This window comes from Mustela lutreola, chromosome 1, assembly GCF_030435805.1.
Source record: "Mustela lutreola isolate mMusLut2 chromosome 1, mMusLut2.pri, whole genome shotgun sequence".
In the NCBI taxonomy this organism is placed as follows: Eukaryota; Metazoa; Chordata; class Mammalia; order Carnivora; family Mustelidae; genus Mustela; species Mustela lutreola.
This window is the reverse complement of record NC_081290.1, coordinates 72,632,168-72,649,141: the sequence shown is the minus strand read 5'-3', so window position 1 is coordinate 72,649,141 and position 16,974 is coordinate 72,632,168. Positions and strand designations below refer to the sequence as shown.

General features: G+C 42.8%; 1 protein-coding gene and 1 long non-coding RNA gene across 8 annotated transcripts in view; both read right to left on the bottom strand.

The window, feature by feature from the left end:
* ELF2 (E74 like ETS transcription factor 2) overlaps positions 1-9,894 on the bottom strand; it is a 101,375-nt gene extending 91,481 nt beyond the window's left edge. For 4 of the 7 annotated variants that reach the window (XM_059168527.1, XM_059168552.1, XM_059168549.1 and 1 more), the window contains exon 1: positions 8,974-9,113. The gene's annotated coding sequence lies outside the window, so the exon portion shown is untranslated. Of the gene's footprint in view, positions 1-2,459; positions 2,479-8,973; positions 9,114-9,739 lie in introns of those variants that run through there. The other 3 variants (XM_059168538.1, XM_059168575.1, XM_059168544.1) reach the window with 3 other exon arrangements.
* A 1,276-nt stretch (positions 9,895-11,170) lies between these two features.
* LOC131827680 (uncharacterized) lies at positions 11,171-16,007 on the bottom strand. The gene is made up of 2 exons (XR_009352121.1): positions 15,826-16,007; positions 11,171-11,828 (listed from the first exon to the last, which is right to left on the bottom strand). It is a non-coding gene; the product is annotated as an uncharacterized LOC131827680 (long non-coding RNA).
* Positions 16,008-16,974: the final 967 nt, after the last annotated feature.

Genomic DNA, 16,974 nt, shown 5'->3' with positions numbered 1-16,974 from the left:
TTGCTATAACCATACTACAAATTTAAAGTTTCCTAGGTATTGGTATTTTATTTTATTTTTAGGTAGCTAAATTTCAAGGAAGAAACATCAGGGAAGTTATTTTCCCTGCTGTTCTTTATAAAGCTAAAATCATTTACAGAAAATCCTACATATATTTACTCACATTCAAAAACTGTGAGAGAATAAACTACAAACTGAGCTGTAAATTAACTCTTTAGTCAAGAATGAAGGTCACTACAGTATTTTCCAATTTTTGTAAATCGTACATTTACAACAAGCTTATTCTGTACTTTCTATTCTCTAGGCTACATGCTCTTCCAGGTCATCCACAGACTGAATCCTCCCCACCTACAATTACTTCCTCAAGTACCACCCCCTCAGAGAAGCATTTCTATCATGGCTCCCCAGTTCCAATTATATTCCATTGCCATGTAGCTCCCCAATCAGTCTCTATTTGACATCACATTACCCTATTTTTTTTCTTCATTATAATTATCATGAGAATTATCTTACTCATTTATGTTTAATATATGTCTCCTTCACCAGAGTATAAATTCCATAAGAACAAGTACTGCATTTATCTTATTTACTACAATCTCTCAAGGAGCTAAAATAAATTAATACTATACAATTAAATGTACAGGCTGAGATGAAGATTTTTATATTTTGTAACGATTCTCACACATATTTGCTCTCTTAGGCTTCTTCCATTTTTTTTTTCTACCCATTAACACTTACAATGAAAGAATTGGTTTACTCCAAGAAATATGGATAAGCGAGTAGATGTTATACTGTATAAGACCCCAAGTTTGAGAATTAATGGTATATCTTTCAAATTGTATACTGATCCTACATATCAGTAAACATTAGTAATTATAAGTAAATTGTTAATTATGTTTAAATTAAAACTATCAGATGAAATTTGCCATTTATGAGTAATACACATTCATGTATATTATGAAATGCAGATGAAAATTATTGAACATAATTTATAAATACAACAAGCATCATTTCAGAATTTAACACATAGTTTAAATATCTTCTACCTAAAATGTAATTTTATCTGAAATTAAAGAAATCATCTTTAAAGAACTAAAGGACAGTATAACTAAAAAAATAGACAATTTTAATAAAGATATAAATATTATATTAAAAAAGAAGAAAAAATGGAAATTCTGGAGATGAAAAATGTAATTCAAGTTGAAAGGTTGAAAAGCACAATAATTGGCTAACTTAAGAATTCACTAGCAGAGCTCAATAGCAGATTTGAGATGATGGAAGAGTCAGTGAACTTGCAGACACATCAACAGAAATTACCAATTCTGAAGAACAGAAAAAAATAATTTTAAAAAATGAAGAGAGCCTCAGAGACTTATGGGATACCACCAAGCACCCAACAAACATGTAATGCGAGTTCCAGAAGGAAGAGGGAGAAAAGAACAGAAAAAATATTTGAAGAAATTATGATCAAAACTTGCCTAACTGTTGAAAAATATTAATCTATAGATTCAAGTTTAATGAATCCAAAGTAGGATAAACACAAAGAGATCCACACCCAGACATATCATTATTGAAAGACAAAGACAAAGAAATTCTTAAAACTAGAAAGAGAAAAACAACTCATCAGAAACAATGGAGGCCAGAAAGCGGAGACAACATGGTCAAGACACTGAAAGAAAGAAAATTTGTAACAAAGAATCCATATCTAGCAAAAACTATTCTTCAAAATTAAAGGCAAAATAAAAACAATCCAAAAAACAAAGATTGAAATAATTCATTAATAACAGCACTGCCTTACAAGAAATCCTAAAGGAAGTCCATCAGACTGAAAGAAAATTACCAGCCCATAACTCAAATGCACAAAAGGAAATAAAGAGCAACATAAAAGGTAAACATATGTATAAATATAAAAGACTGCTTAATATTTTTTTCTTCTCAGGGCGCCTGGGTAGCTCAGTCCGTTAAGTGTCATGAGCCTGGGAGCCTGAGATCAAGTCCCACATAGGGTTCCTTGCTCAGTGGAGAATCTGTTTCTTCCTCTCCCTCTGCCTGCTGCTCCCCTTGCTTGTGCATGTGCTCTCTCTCTCTCTCTCTGTCAAATAAATAAAATCTTTGAAAATATTTTTTTTCTTCTCTTAGTTGTTTTAAAAGACATACAATTGCATAAAAAATACAGAACAGTGCTGTCAGGCTACTAACACATGAAAACTTAATATGTATGACAATACTAACAGATATGATGGGAAGGAAATGGACGGAAGTTTCTACATTTTACCATAATTAGTCAATCTGAAGTAAACTGTGACAAAGACATATATTTTAATCCCTAGAGCAACCTAAGAAAATAATACAAAAGATCTAGTTAAAACACTAACAAAGGAATTCAAATGATACTTTGGAAAATATCTATTAACTCCAGAGGACAAGCAAAGAAATAAAAAAGAAATGAGACAGGGCACCTGGGTAGCTCAGTTGGTTGAGTGTATGCATTCTGCTTGAATCATGATGCTGGGGCTGGGATCCTGGCATTGAGTCCCCCACCATGCTCCCCACTCAGCAAGGAGTCTGCTTCTCCCTCTCCCTCTGCCCCTCTCTCATGTGTGCTCTCTCTCTCAAATAAAAAAAAAAATTAGATATATCATTGCAGATATAAATCAGTGATTACATTAAATGTAAACAGATTAAACCCTCCAAACAAAAAGCAGAAATGGTCCCATTTTTTAAAAAAGCAAAGCAAATATAAGACACATTGTAGTCTCAAAAAACAAATAGACTGAAAGTAGAAACATGGAATGTGCCTGGGTGGCTCAGTTGTTAAGCATCTGCCTTTGGCTCAGGTCATGATCCCTGGGGTCCTGGGATCAAGCCCCCCCATAGGGCTCCCTGCTCCTCTGGAAGCCTGCTTCTCCCTCTCCCACTCCCCCTGCTTGTGTTCCCTTTCTCACTGTGTCTGCCTCTGTCAAATAAATAAAATCTTTAAAAAATAAAAAAGAAAATAGAAAGATGGAAAAATATTTGCAATACAAACAATAAGCATAAGAGAGCTGGAGTGACTATACCAACACCAGACAAAATATAACTAGAGACAAAAAGGAATCTTTCTAATGATAAAGGTCAGCTATCAGTAAAACAATTATGTATGTAAAGTATAACTAACAATGCCCCCAAAGCATGAAGCAAAACCTGACAGAACTAAAAGGAAAAATAGACATTCCAATAATAATAGGGATTTTAATCTGTCTCTCAATAATTAATAGTATGGCTAAACAGAAAATCATAGAAGGCCTGTAAACTATCACTCAACTTGACATGACACCTACAAAACATTCCACCCAACAACAGCATATTCTTATCTAGGATATACATATTCTTATCTAGTCCACAAGGAACATTCTTCAGAAAAGATTACATACTACGCCATAAAATTGTCTCAATAAATTTAAAATGAGAAAATCATACAAACTATGTTCTCCTACTACAGGGGAATTAAATTAAAAAATCAACAACAATGAAATGTAGGGAATCCCCAAATAATTGGGGATTATCATTATTATTATTTTTTTATTATGTTGTACATTTCTAAATAACCCACAGTCAAAGAAGACATCAAAAAGGAAATTTTAAAATATTTAGAAGTGGGGCGCCTGGGTGGCTCAGTGGGTTAAGCCGCTGCCTTCGGCTCAGGTCATGATCTCAGGGTCCTGGGATCGAGTCCCGCATCGGGCTCTCTGCTCAGCAGGGAGCCTGCTTCCTTCTCTCTCTCTCTCTGCCTGCCTCTCAGTGTACTTGTAATTTCTCTCTGTCAAATAAATAAATAAAATCTTTTGAAAAAATAAATAAAATAAAATATTTAGAAGTGAATAAAAATTTTAAAAAGCAAAACACAAGGGCACCGGTGTGGCTTAGTTGGTTAAGCAACCAACTCTTGATTTCAGCTCATGTCATAATCTCAGGATCATGAGATTGAGCCCCTTAGGGGGCTCCATGCTCAGCACGGAATAGGCTTGAGATTCTCGATCTCTCTCTCTCCGTCCTTCACCCCACTTGCATACACACTCTCTCTCTCTCAGATAAGTAAATAAATAAAAGCTAAGACTATATATTGTATGGTTCCATTGCTATAAATTATTCAGAAAAGGCAAATCCATACAGACAAAACACAAATTAGTTGCCTGGGACTGGCTTGAAGCGGGTGGGGTAAGGGTTAACTGCAAACAGATGAGAGATAGTTTTTGGAGGGCACAGAAATGTTCTAAAAATGACTTATAAGCTTAAACCAGTCCTGCTGTCAGTCTGTGGGAGTCAGGTATTGTGCAACTCACTGAGTCTCTGCTATCTACCCCCATGTTGAAGAGGAGCTCTGCCTCTCCATCCCAAGCTAGAGTACCTGGAGCTGGCCTCTTGGCCTTCTGTTGGCCCAGTTGTGTAGAGTTCAACAACTTTATGCAGATAAGCTCTGCCCCTGCCCAGGAGCAGGACCTGTCAGTCTGAGGAGATCCTGGGCTTTCCCCCTAGCCAGCTAGGCCACCAGCACAGAGCTTCCTTTGCTGAATTAAAGTTTGTAAATGCTTTTAAAGATAAACAAACAAGGAAACAAATAAATCTGGTTTTTAATGATATCTCAATCTCACATCTTTATCCATTCATGTATTATTGATGGGACACTCAGGTTACTTCCATATCTTGCCTATACTAAGTTATGATGTAATGAACACAGAGGCGCATTATCTTTTAAAATTAGTGTTTTCATCTTCAGATAAACAGCCAGAAGTGGGTTTGCTGGATTATAGTTCTATTTTTAGTTTGCAGAAGCTCCATACTGTTTCCATAGTACCTGCCCTATTTTGCATTCCCACCAACAGTGCACAAGAGTTTCATTTCTCCATATCCTTGCCAACACTTGTAATTTCTTCTCTTTCTGATAATAGCCATTCTAAGAGGTGTGAAGTGATATCTCATTATGGTTTTGACCAGCATTTCCTTGATTAGTAATGATGTTGAGCATCTTTTCATGTGTCTGTTGGCATCTGTCTTTTTGGGGAAAGGTCTATTGGAGTCCTCTGCCTATCTTTTAATTGGATTTTGCTTAATATATTGAGTTGTAAATTCTTTATATATTTTGGATTATTGACACCCCCCCTTATCAGTTACATCATTTACAAATATCTTCTCCCATTCAGCAGGTCCCCTTTTCATTTTGCTTATGGTCTCCTTCACTGAGCAAAAAGCTTTCTAGTTTGATGTAGTTCTACTTATTTTTGTTTTGCTGTCCTTGCCTGAGAAGACAGATCCAGAAACGTATTGTTCAGATAAATGTCCAAAAGCTTACTGCCTATGTTTGCTTCTAGAACTTTGATGGTTTCTGGTTTTCATTTCAGTCTTTAATCCATTTTGAGTTTATTTTCCTATATGGTGTAAGAAAGTGGTCCAGAAGCACCTGCTGGCTCAGTCGGTGGAGTATTTGGCTCTTGATCTCAGGGTCAAGAATTCAGGCGCTAGGTTGGGCACAGAGATTACTTTTAAGATAAATAAATAAATAAACCCAAGAAATTGGTCCAGTTCTATTCTTTTGCCATGTAGCTGTCCAGTTTTCCCAGCACCATTTAATAAAGAGACTGTCTTTTCCCTGTTGTAACTTTTTTTTTTAAAAAAGATTTTATTTATTTATTTGACAGAGAGAAATCACAAGTAGGCAGAGAGGCAGGCAGAGAGAGAGAGAGAGGAGGAAGCAGGCTCCCTGCTGAGCAGAGAGCCCGATGCGGGACTCGATCCCAGGACCCTGAGATCATGACCTGAGCCGAAGGCAGCGGCTTAACCACTGAGCCACCCAGGCGCACCCCCTGTTGTAACTTCTTGCCTCCTCTGTCAAACATTAACTGACCTTATAAGAATGGGTTTATTTCTGGACTCTATTCTGTTCTATTGATCTGTGCCTGTTTTTGAGCAAGTACCATACTGCTTTGACAACCACTATAGCTTTGCAATATAGATTGAAATCAGGAAGCTTGGTATCTTCAGCTTCCTTCTTCTTTCTCAAGATTGGTTTGGCTATACAGGGTCTTTGGATACAAATAAAACTCTATACAAATTTAAGGATTATTTGTTCTAGTTCTGTGAAAAATGCCATTAGAATTTTAATAGGGATTGCAATGAATCTGTAGATTGCTTCAGACAATATGAACATTTTAACAATATTAACTTTTCTAATCCATGAGTATGGTTTATCTTTCCATTTATTTGTATCATCTTCAATTTCTTTCATCCCTGTTTTATAGTTTTCAGAGTAAGGTCTTTTAACTCCTTGGTTACATTTATTCCTCAGTATTCTATTCACTTTGATGCAATTTTGAGTGGGATTGTTCTCTTAACATCTCTTTCTGATAGTCTATTATTAGCGTACAGAAATGCAATATTTATGCATATTAATTTTATGTGCTGTGTACATACCCAAGAGAAATGAAAACACAACTACAAATAGTGTACAAAAATGTTCACAGTAGCATTGTTCATAATAACTAGAAAGTGGAAACTCAAATATCCACAAATTCACAAATAACGTATATAACCATACAACAGAATATTACTTAGCAATAAAAATAATGACATAGGCTACAACATGAATGAACTCTGAAAACATTAAGCTAAGTAAAAGAAACCAGTTGTGAAAAATCACATATTGTAGGGTTCTACTTTTTTTTTTTTAAGTGAGAACAATTGCCTGCTCAAGGAAGGAGGGTGGGGGAAGAGAATCTTAAGCAGGCACCACCCCCAGCTCAATTTCAGGACCCTAAGATCATGATCTGAGCCAAAATCAAGAGTTGGATGCTCAACCGACTGAGCCATCCAGGCACCCCTGTATGACTGTACTCATAAAAAATGTCCAGAATGGATAAATCTATAGAGACAGAAAAATCAGTGGTTGCCTAGAGCCGGGGGATCTTGAGGGAAAAACGAGAGTAACCACTATAGGATTACTTTTTGGAATGATGAAAGTGTCCTAAAATTAATTACGATGATAGTTGCACAACTCTGAATATATTAAAAACCACTAAGTTGTACACTTTAAATTGGTGAATTGAATGGTGTATGAATTATATCTCAATAAAACTGTTACCCAAAAACAAAAACAAAAAAACCATGGGAGTACAAAGCCATCCATCAATAATGGTAGGCCTGCCACATCCCAAGTTACCAACCTATTATTTAGGATGCAAAAATCTCGAAGTTATAAATATCTTCCAATCATACTCTCATAAGTTTGTAAGTGTGTGTGTGTGTGTGTGTGTGTGTATGTATCAGAAACTAGAAGCAATGATTAATCAAAGTAATTAAATCACTAACCTTAAAAAACAGGTTGACATTAAATATTCAAATTTCAAATGCCGGAAGTATTTCTATTTTCTACTTCATGTGTTTGCGAGGAGATAGCTCAATGATATTCATATAAACGCACTGCATAAACTGTATGGCCCTACCTATTAACGTTAATCATTCCTGAATCCTTCAAACGTAATTCAATAATTTCTAGGCTTATATAAAGTCATTTTTACTTTTTAAAGAAAAAGAAACTCCAAAACGCAAATATCCAATCCTGCCTTAGTGAAGTGTACATTGTTCCGTGATTTGGGCACTATTCTGTGATTATGGCACTAAAGAAAGTGCCTAATTTACCTCTTTTTAGTGACTCATAGGTAAAAAGAAAAGCAAATCTGATTACCAAACACAAGATTACTGTTGTATCATCACCGGATTAAAATTAAATACACAACTGAAGTAAATGTTCGTGAAGGGGGGAAATTTTACAGTTTTCGAATGAAGTGCTCCCCCCTCACTCATTTAAACTAGTACCAATAACTTAAAGAAAGGCTGTTCTGCAGCGAATCTAGGTCCTAGAAAGAGAGCCCAGAATGCTGGCACATAAGAAACACCAGAAACAGGGCAATCTGGATTACTCTTGGCCTTATGGAATATTTTCTGTCTTTTATCGACACGGAATAAAAACGCCCGGCTGGAGAGGGGGGGTGGCGGGGTGGGGGTTCGGCTACTCTACTCGCAAAGCTGCTCCGGCCGTCAGCACCAGCCCTAGCAGAGCCCTCACCGTTCCTTTCCCGCGCCCCCAAAACATCCAGTAGCACGGTCCCAAGGGGACAGCTTTTCCAAGAGAGGATCCAGAAGGCGGTCACCGGACGCGCGTTACAGAGCCCGTTTTTGTTTTGTTTAAAAAACAGATTCCTATCACAGCCAAGCCTCCCTAACCCGGGGGGAACTGGGGGAAGTGGCAGCAGGGGGCCGGCGTGGAAAGCGAGAATAAAAGAATAACCGAGTACAACCTGCCATGCAAGCGAGCCGCGGAGAGAAGGAAAGGTAAGAGGCGGCGGTAAGGCCCGACGGGGAAGGAAACTGGTCTCCAGCCCTCCACGCCACCCCGCGCGGCCGGAGCCTCCCAGGTCCCGCCCCGACCTCGCTGCCCTGCCCCGGCGCCGGCCGCAGCCTCCCGCCCTACCAGACCCTCCCAGGACGCGCTTCCTCCGGAGCCGGACCCCCGCCCTGGCCTCCCCGCGGGATAAGGCGGGTCAGTTCTGTCCGCTCCTCGGCAGAGGTGACTCGCGCGGCGATGTAAACACAGCGAGACCAGCTGCGCTCAGCCCATCCCCCCCACCCCGCCGGGGTCCGTAACCTCTTCCCTCAGCCCTGCCCCGCGCCCCGCGCTCCCCTCGGGCAGGCGAGCAGCGCGCCTTCCCCTTTCTCCAAGTCCCGCTTCCCGACCGTTGCCCGGGGGCACTCAGCCCCCTTCCCCAGCTCTCAGCCGTTGTCACCGCCACAGCCTCCGGAAAACCCTCGGCAAACCCCGGAGCAAACAACACAGGCGCGGGGCGGGGGTGCGGAGGGAGGAGGCGGCACTCGGGACAGCGAGGCTTTATCACCGCGCCCTCCGCGCTCCCTCCCACCAGCCTCGGTTGCTCGCGCTCTTACCTGCTCTCCGCGTCGCCAGGGAAGACCACGGCGTCGCTTTCCCTCCCGGCAGGGCCGCGGACTAGCACCGCCGCCGCCGTTGGCCGGGCGTCCCGAGGGAGCCGGGGCCTCCCCGGCAGCCAGAGCCGCTCCACTGGGAGAGGAGGAAACAAAACAGCGGCGAGCCGCCCCGCGCAGCGCCCCCCGCCCGCGCCGCCCCACCGATCCCCAACCGCCGAGGCGACGGCGGCGACACAGAGCCCGGCGCGGGGAGCAATGGTGGCCCCCGCCCTCGCCCCGCTCCCGGCCCCCTCCCTCCACCCCCCACCTCAGCTCCTCCCCCTCGGCCTCCTGCCTCCGCCACCAGGACACTCGAGTCCGCCTCCCCCACCCCGCCCGCTCGGAGCGCTCCTCCCCTCCCCACGCGGCGAGGGGGGGCGGCACCGCCAGTCACCGCAGCGTCTGTCAAACCGGGGCCGTCTATTTATACCCCGCGGGGCCTCACCGCCGCTGGCCCCCACCGGCCCGCCAACCTGCCTCAGTGGCTCTCTCGACTCTCGCCCGCCCCTTATCCCCCAACTTCTCCCAAACCCGCCTTCTCAGGTAGACTCTGGCCACTTGTCCCGCTCCCTGCTCGGGGCTCCCCCATCCCACTCTCGGCTCCAACCCCAGACTGGTGCAGGGGCCCCAAGGCGCGGGCAGGCGCGTGGGGGCAGCGGGGCCGCGCGTGCACCTGCAGCGCCCGCCCGCCCCCTTCTCCCAGCTGGCCCGGACCGCACGCACACACCCTCGCCACTCTTCGAAGCCTCCCGCGGGCCCCGGCTGTCACTCCATCCCCAGCTCTGGACTGCCTCCCTTCTCCAGGGACAGCTCCGCGCTCGGGCAGTCTGACAGATAGTGGGGGCCGAGGGTTGGATAAACTCCTAGTCCCGGTCCCTCCAGTCTCCTCTCTACAGCCGTGAAAGGTGGGGGCGCGGGCGGGCCGGAGCGCGCCGCCGGCCCCGCCCCGGCCCCTCCCCGGTCGGTGACGCTCGTGGCGCACCGCCCCTCCAGCCTCGCGCCCTCGGCGCCACCCGCTCCTCCTCCCCGCTCTCAGACGCCCGGCCTTGTACACCCGCGACCCCGCCCCATTCCCAGAAATTACCACCCGCCCAACGGCCGGGCCGCGCGGCGGTTGGTGCCCGCGTTTGCTGACGGTCGGGTGGCGGGGCTCAGCGCGCAGCTGCGGAGCGCGGCGGGCGGCCCCTTGGCGCTGCCCCCCGAACTGCGGGCGCCCGCACCGAGCCATTGTCGCTCTTCGCTCGGTTAGCGACGGATAAGTAACTCAAGTCCGAGTATTGTTGTTGCGAGAATGCGGGAGTGTACTGGTGCGGGAGTCTTTCGGTCCAAGTGCCTAACGAATTCGAAAATGAAAACCCAGCAGTAGCTGCACGCTTCTGGCTTCCCCACTTTCACACAAAGGGGAACCTTTGAGCAGGGCACTCACGCGCCTTCCAATGCACAAAAGCCAATGACACGGTGCCCTCGACTGTCCGGCGTTTGGAGCGCCTCGCGAATGATCTTTCTTGCGCACAGTTATGCATACAAACGCAAAGTTGTGCCTCGATCTAGTCCCCCACCACCACACTTCGCCGCCGCCGCTTTTCTTGTATTTGTTTCTTTAACAAAGAGCGATGACTGTCCCGGTGCGCGGAGGGACTAATGCTAGTCCCTCTCGGGCTCCTGCAGCCCCACTGTGATAGACCTGACGCGGTATCCTCCAGGTTCATCGCTGGGCTCCAGCCTTAGTCTTTTTGCAGCTCCATAATCAGTCATGAGAGAAGGAAAAAAACGTGAAGAATTTAAGTGGTAGCTGTTCTTTAAAGTAACGTGGGAACTATGGAAATAACCTTAGAGTAGGGCTTAAATGTCAGAGGGCTGTCAGCCCCACTGATGTGTTCCTGAAGAACGGAACAATTTAATGATCTCTTTCTTTCTTTTTGAAAACTGTTAATGTCTTTTTATTTACTGGAGGAGGGGATACGGGGGTGGAAATGGTACTCTTTCTTTTCCTATCTGGAAAAGCAACTCTGGTGACTCCTTAAGAGATTTTTTACTTTTAAACCTAGAGGAAACCTGGATGGCAAATAGGGTTAATCAAAGAGATCCTCTTAACTCTGATGAAGTTTTATGGATCCCTTGGTTCTAAAACATGGCGACTCTTGACATTCTTTTGAACTAAAGAATTCAAATCTTTAATACACAAACAGGATACTACAAACATAGCAACAGTTCTAGGGCAGTATTTCTAATCTCACGTTTCCTGCAAAATAGGGGAATCATTGTCCGCTCAATAGATGGAATGAATTAATAATACTACTGAATCTTGGTGACAATAACATGTCATATTAAGGAGCATGCAAGGACAAAGCCTGATTCCTGCAGTTAGGAACAGATCTCACCACCTGGGTCAAATCATTCCTGTTTTCAGCTACCATGAAAAGAACTGTGTCTCTCCTGCTGCCAGTTGGAAGTAAACTGGAAAGTCCCAGGTGGTTAACAATGGTAAATTATGCTGTTCTCAATTCTTCAGTGCCCCTTCCATGCATGTTCTTTGAAATGTGGCTTTGCAGTTCTTCTAATTAGATGCAGAAAGTTTCTCCACCCTACTGATGTTGGACTTAGGTTATTCCACTTGGTTTTGGCCAAGAGTATGGGCAGAAGTAACAGTGTAACAGTTCTGAGCCTGTCCTTAGGTGATTTTTCATGTTTCCGCTTGCCTTTCTCCCACACCTGCCTTTCACAATGTGAAGAACATGCCTGAGTAGTCTGCTGGTAAAGCAAGAATGAGAGACATGAAGCTGGTCTAGAACCATCCCCAGCTTGGAGCCTGTGACCTGCAGAAAAAAAGGAATTGTTGTTTTAAGCACTGTGTTTGGGAGTGGTTTGCTATCCAAAACTAGTGTTCCAATAGCTGACTGGTAGAATAGGAGATGGAACGATCTGTTTCCTTGGCATTGGCCTTAAAGGTGGCAGCCTGATGTCTCTGGGGCAGCTCTTCCATAGTGGGTCTTGGAAGGGCACAGCCTTTGTCGAAGCCAAGTAAAAAACCCAGAAAGTGTAGCATGGCATTCTAAAGACCTCAGATTCAGTAGGAAAGGGATGATGTGGTCAGTGGTCCTAGCTAATGAACATAAACTTCAGGATCTCCAGGTTGTAACTAAACGGCTCTTGCTTCTGGGGTGCCTGGGTGGCTCAGTCAATTAAGTGACCAACTCTTGATTTCTGTTCAGATCATGATCTCAGGGTCTCATGAGATCCAGCGAAGGGTTCCGTGCTCTTTAGGGAGTCTGCCTATCCCTCTGCTCCTCCCCATCCTCATCCTCTCTCTCTCTCTCTCTCTCTCAAATGAATAAATCTTTGGGTACCTGGTTGAGGTGTCTACCTTCAGCTCAGGTCATGCTCCCAGGGTCCTGGGATCAACCCCCACATTGAGTTCCCTTCTCAGTGGGGAGTCTGCTTCTCCCTCAGCCCCTTACCCCCCCATGCTCTCTCTCTCTCTCTCTCTCACTTTCTCAAATAAATAAAATCTTTAAAATAAATAAAATAAAATAAATGTTTTTTTTAAGTTGCTCTTCTTTTTTTGCATTATACAGTTTATTTTGTAATTATACAAGTACTTCACTAATGCAGTCTCATCATCAATTTTCAAATAATACAAAATGGACTCTTTTTTTAAAGATTTTATTTATTTACTTGTCAGAGAGAGAGAGCACAGGCAGACAGAATGGCAGGCAGAGGCAGAGGGAGAAGCAGGCTCCCTGCCGAGTAAGAAGCCCAATGTAGGACTCGATTCCAGGACGCTGAGATCATGACCTGAGCCAAAGGCAGCTTCTCAACCAACTGAGCCACCCAGGCATCCCCAAAATGGACTTTTTAAAAAGTCAAGTCTCTGGCTTTCCTTCTCTACTTCTCTTTCCACTCCTCACCCTGCATACATAACCAGTCTTTCCACATCTCTACCTTTCCACAAGTAACCATGAATGATAAATTAACATTTCAGTTTCCTGAAGTTTTTCTGTGCATTTATATACATAACACATGTAATTATGTAGACTAACTATAAATAAAATGGTATAATATGTGTATTAGATAGACTGCTTCTGCACTTCTTTTTTTTTTTTTTTTAAAGATTTATTTATTTATTTATTTGTCAGAGAGAGAGAGCGAGAGTGAGCACAGGCAGATAGAGTGGAAGGCAGAGTCAGAGGGAGAAGCAGGTTCCCCGCGGAGCAAGGAGCCCGATGCGGGACTCGATCCCAGGACGCTGGGATCATGACCTGAGTTGAAGGCAGCTGCTTAACCAACTGAGCCGCCCAGGCGTCCCTGCTTCTGCACTTCTTTTCTTGGTTTATTTACACTTTGTTCTCTCTTACCAACTAAGAAAGTCTTTTTTAAAATTTCACCGTCTTTAGTATAATGGATTAGCCAAGAGAAGATGTTTTCCCACTTCAGAATCAGAATGTTAAATGGGAAAATGAACTTTTAGGGCCAGTTTAGGAATGGGAGTGATAACATGAGGAACACAGAAGACTAACTTCTGCTACTGGAAGCTGGCTACCACAAGGGCATTTCACACTTAGTGGACTCTGAATTACTGACGGTCCTTAAACCTGTTGGGAGTCCCTCATTGCATATAGGCAAATCGCTATGTTACCAGCAACTATGTAGACTCTACAAGAACAGCCAGAAAAATCTCTACTTTTTGCTTCTCTTTAAGGAGTAAGTGGTTATGGGGTACCTGGGTAGCTCAGTCAGTTAAGTGTCTGCCTTTGGCGGGTCAAGATCCCCAGATTGGATTAAGTCCCACATCAGTCTCTCTGCTCCCTGGGAGTTGGCTTCTCCCTGTCTCTTCTCCCTCCCTCTGCCTCCTCCTCCCCCTCAGCCAGGAGTTGGCTTCTCCCTCTTCACACTTTCTCTCTCAAATAAATAAAGTCTTTTAAAAAAAGAAGAGAGTAAATGGCTCTGAGTGCTATTGTCCAGTTATATCCTGGTATTAACCTACCTTATTTAAAAGCCACTATATCCATCCCTTCCACTGCCCCTTTCTGGGCTTCTACAAGGGTGATTATTCATAACTCTCCCATACTCTGCTTCTGCAAAGGAACCCAGGCTCCAGACTCACACCTATTTTAGGTACCATTTTGCCTTATATGCATCAGAATCTCTAAAACATTTTATTTTATTTTATTTTAAAGATTTTATTTATTTATTTGACAGAGATAGAAATCACAAGTAGGCAGAGAGGCAGGCAGAGAGAGAGGGAGAAGGAGGCTCCCCACTGAGCAGAGAGCCCAATGGACCCTGAGATCATGACCTGAGCTGAAGGCAGAGGCTTAACCCACTGAGCCACCCAGGTGCCCCTCTAAAACATTTTATATGAAACAAGTTATAAGAGGCTTTCCCCAGAAAATGTTCAAAACCTCTGGGTGGGGGTGTTAATTTGAAACAATCCCTAAGAATGAAATTTGTACCATCAAAAGCAATCAGATAAAATAAGCAGAAAGTACAAAGTTTGAATGTAGAACAGAAGTTAAGTCTTCGTAGAAGGGAAGTTAAATCCTCATGAGTCACACATGTAATTTTACCTTGTACTGTTTTCTAGTAAAACAAGTACTTGAAATCATTTCATATTTTGAGTTCTTGATATATTTTTAAAGCAGCTTTCTCTTTAAGAGAGTGCTTTACATTTTATTAGTTCTCTCAACAAATAAATTACTTTTAGCATACATTTTATTGCTTTGTTAAAATATTTGAAGTGTTGGGGCCCTGAGTGGCTCAGTGGGTTAAAGCCTCTGCCTTTGGCTCAGGTCATGATCCCAGGGTCCTGGGATCAAGCCCCACATCGTGCTCTCTGCTCAGCGGGGAGCCTGCTTCCTCCTCTCTCTCTGCCTGCCTCTCTGTCTACTTGTGAACTCTGAGTGTCAAATAAATAAATAAAATCTTTTTTAAAAAAATTTGAGTGTTAAGATGGATTGTATTTTATTCTAGTTAGAATTTCTAATATTTTTCAATGATAAAACCAATTTTTGTAAGCAGATTTGCTTCCTTGTCTTTATTATAAAAATTAAAAATCCAAATGAAATGTACATGAAGACAATTTTATTGGTGATTTAAGATCATATTAATCTTTAGAGTTTCTAAATAAAATAGATTTCCTATTAAAAGCCAAGATAAATGCCATAGTAATTAGTTAAAATGCAAAGATAAATATATTCCAGGGGGAAAGTTCTGAAATAAATTTCCATATTTGTGAGCTGACTAATTTTCAAGGGCATTTAACTCTGTTTCTTCCATGCTACTAAGTTAAAATGAATTAATAAACAAACTTCCTTTCCGTTTATTTCCTGGATCACTCTAAAGATTAGAAATGCAAACCAAAAATTTTGTTTTCTCCACTATTTGTTTTCTTTCTTCTCTGCAGTTTTTTCCTATTAGCCAACTAATTAGAGTGGGGGGCATTATTTTAATAATAGTAAATAATAATGAAATAATAACAATAATATTGACCACTATTAATATACTACTAGGTATTTTTTCTTAATCTTATGAGTTTTTACGAGTATCTCCATCTTACAGTTCACATCCAAGGTAAGAAAGGTTAAGCTACTCATTCAAAGTTACACAGTTAACAATAGAGTTTGATATTCAATCCTTCTCCAGAGCCCATGCTTTTAACCACAAGCACTTCTTAAAGTACAGTTGTGTTTTAACTGTTCATGATCAAACATCAAGGACAAAAATTATTGCCCTCTCCTTCAGCTTTGACACTGGCCTCATGTCCTATTCTCCCGAATTCGCTGGGCTTGGATGCCACCTTGCAGGTCTACTCACCTCTGCTTGGGTCCTGCTCTGCCTAACATAGCAGATGGTTGAGTGTTTCTGGCCATCTTCCTCATCTCCTCTCTCCAGACACTCCTTCCTCCACCAATTGCCAACATATTCCCTCTCTTCCTGTTCCTAATTCCTGTTCTTCCTGTCTGCTTCACTGTCTGACTAGACCTCCCACATCTGCTGATGACCCCGACCACTAAGCAAAAAGAGAGAGAGAGATTAGGGTCCAGATAAGAAGCCAATCGATATGGAGGATGAAAGGGTCACTATAATTAAGAAGAACAGTAATTAAAATGTGAATACCAGGCAGGGAAAAAGAAATGGAATAAATAGGAAGATGGGCTGAGTGTTTTAACAAACTATGAATCTAGGGGCATCTGGGTGGCTCAGTTGGTTAGGTGTCCAGCTCTTGGTTTCCACTCAGGTCATGATCTCAGGGTCCTAACATCCAGCCGTGCCATGGGCTCTGTGCTAAGCAGGATTCTGCTTGAGAATATCTCCCTCTCCCTGTGCACTTCCCCTGTTCTTGCGTGCCCGCTCTCTCTTTCCCTCTCTCTCTCAAAAATAAATAAATAAATAACAAATAAATAAATCTTTAAAATACTGTGAATCTATATAAGTGAATGGAAACTCCTATAATGTGAAGAAGAGAAGGAAATAGTAATAGTTCTACAGTTAAAGTTAATATTCAAGAGGTATAGTAATTGATAATAACTGTAATTATATGTGATCAGAGTCCTAAATACTCAAAAAATACTTTTGAAATTTAGCATCATCTTAGTAGTGTTGATTGAATGTGTACTTACTTTTCACCTTTTATTTTAATCCCCATAACAACCCAGGAAATACTGTTATCATTTGCAGACTATGACATCGAGGTGACGGAAGAGTAAAGCAACTTTCTCGAGACCACCAGCAAGTGAGCAGGGGAGCCAGGCAGGAGACCCCAAGCAGGCTGGCTCCAGACTCCACGTTCCTTCCTTCCGTTCCTGCCATTCTGCTCTGCTTCCTCCTCCTCTGTGTTGTCCTCTCCAGGATTGAAGGAGAGACCAGGCCAGCTTCTCCCTATCCTGTGCTCTCTTATGAATAAACCAATACCTCTGATCTGTGATTTGAAGTGAAAGGGCCTTATTCACAATTCAACCAGCT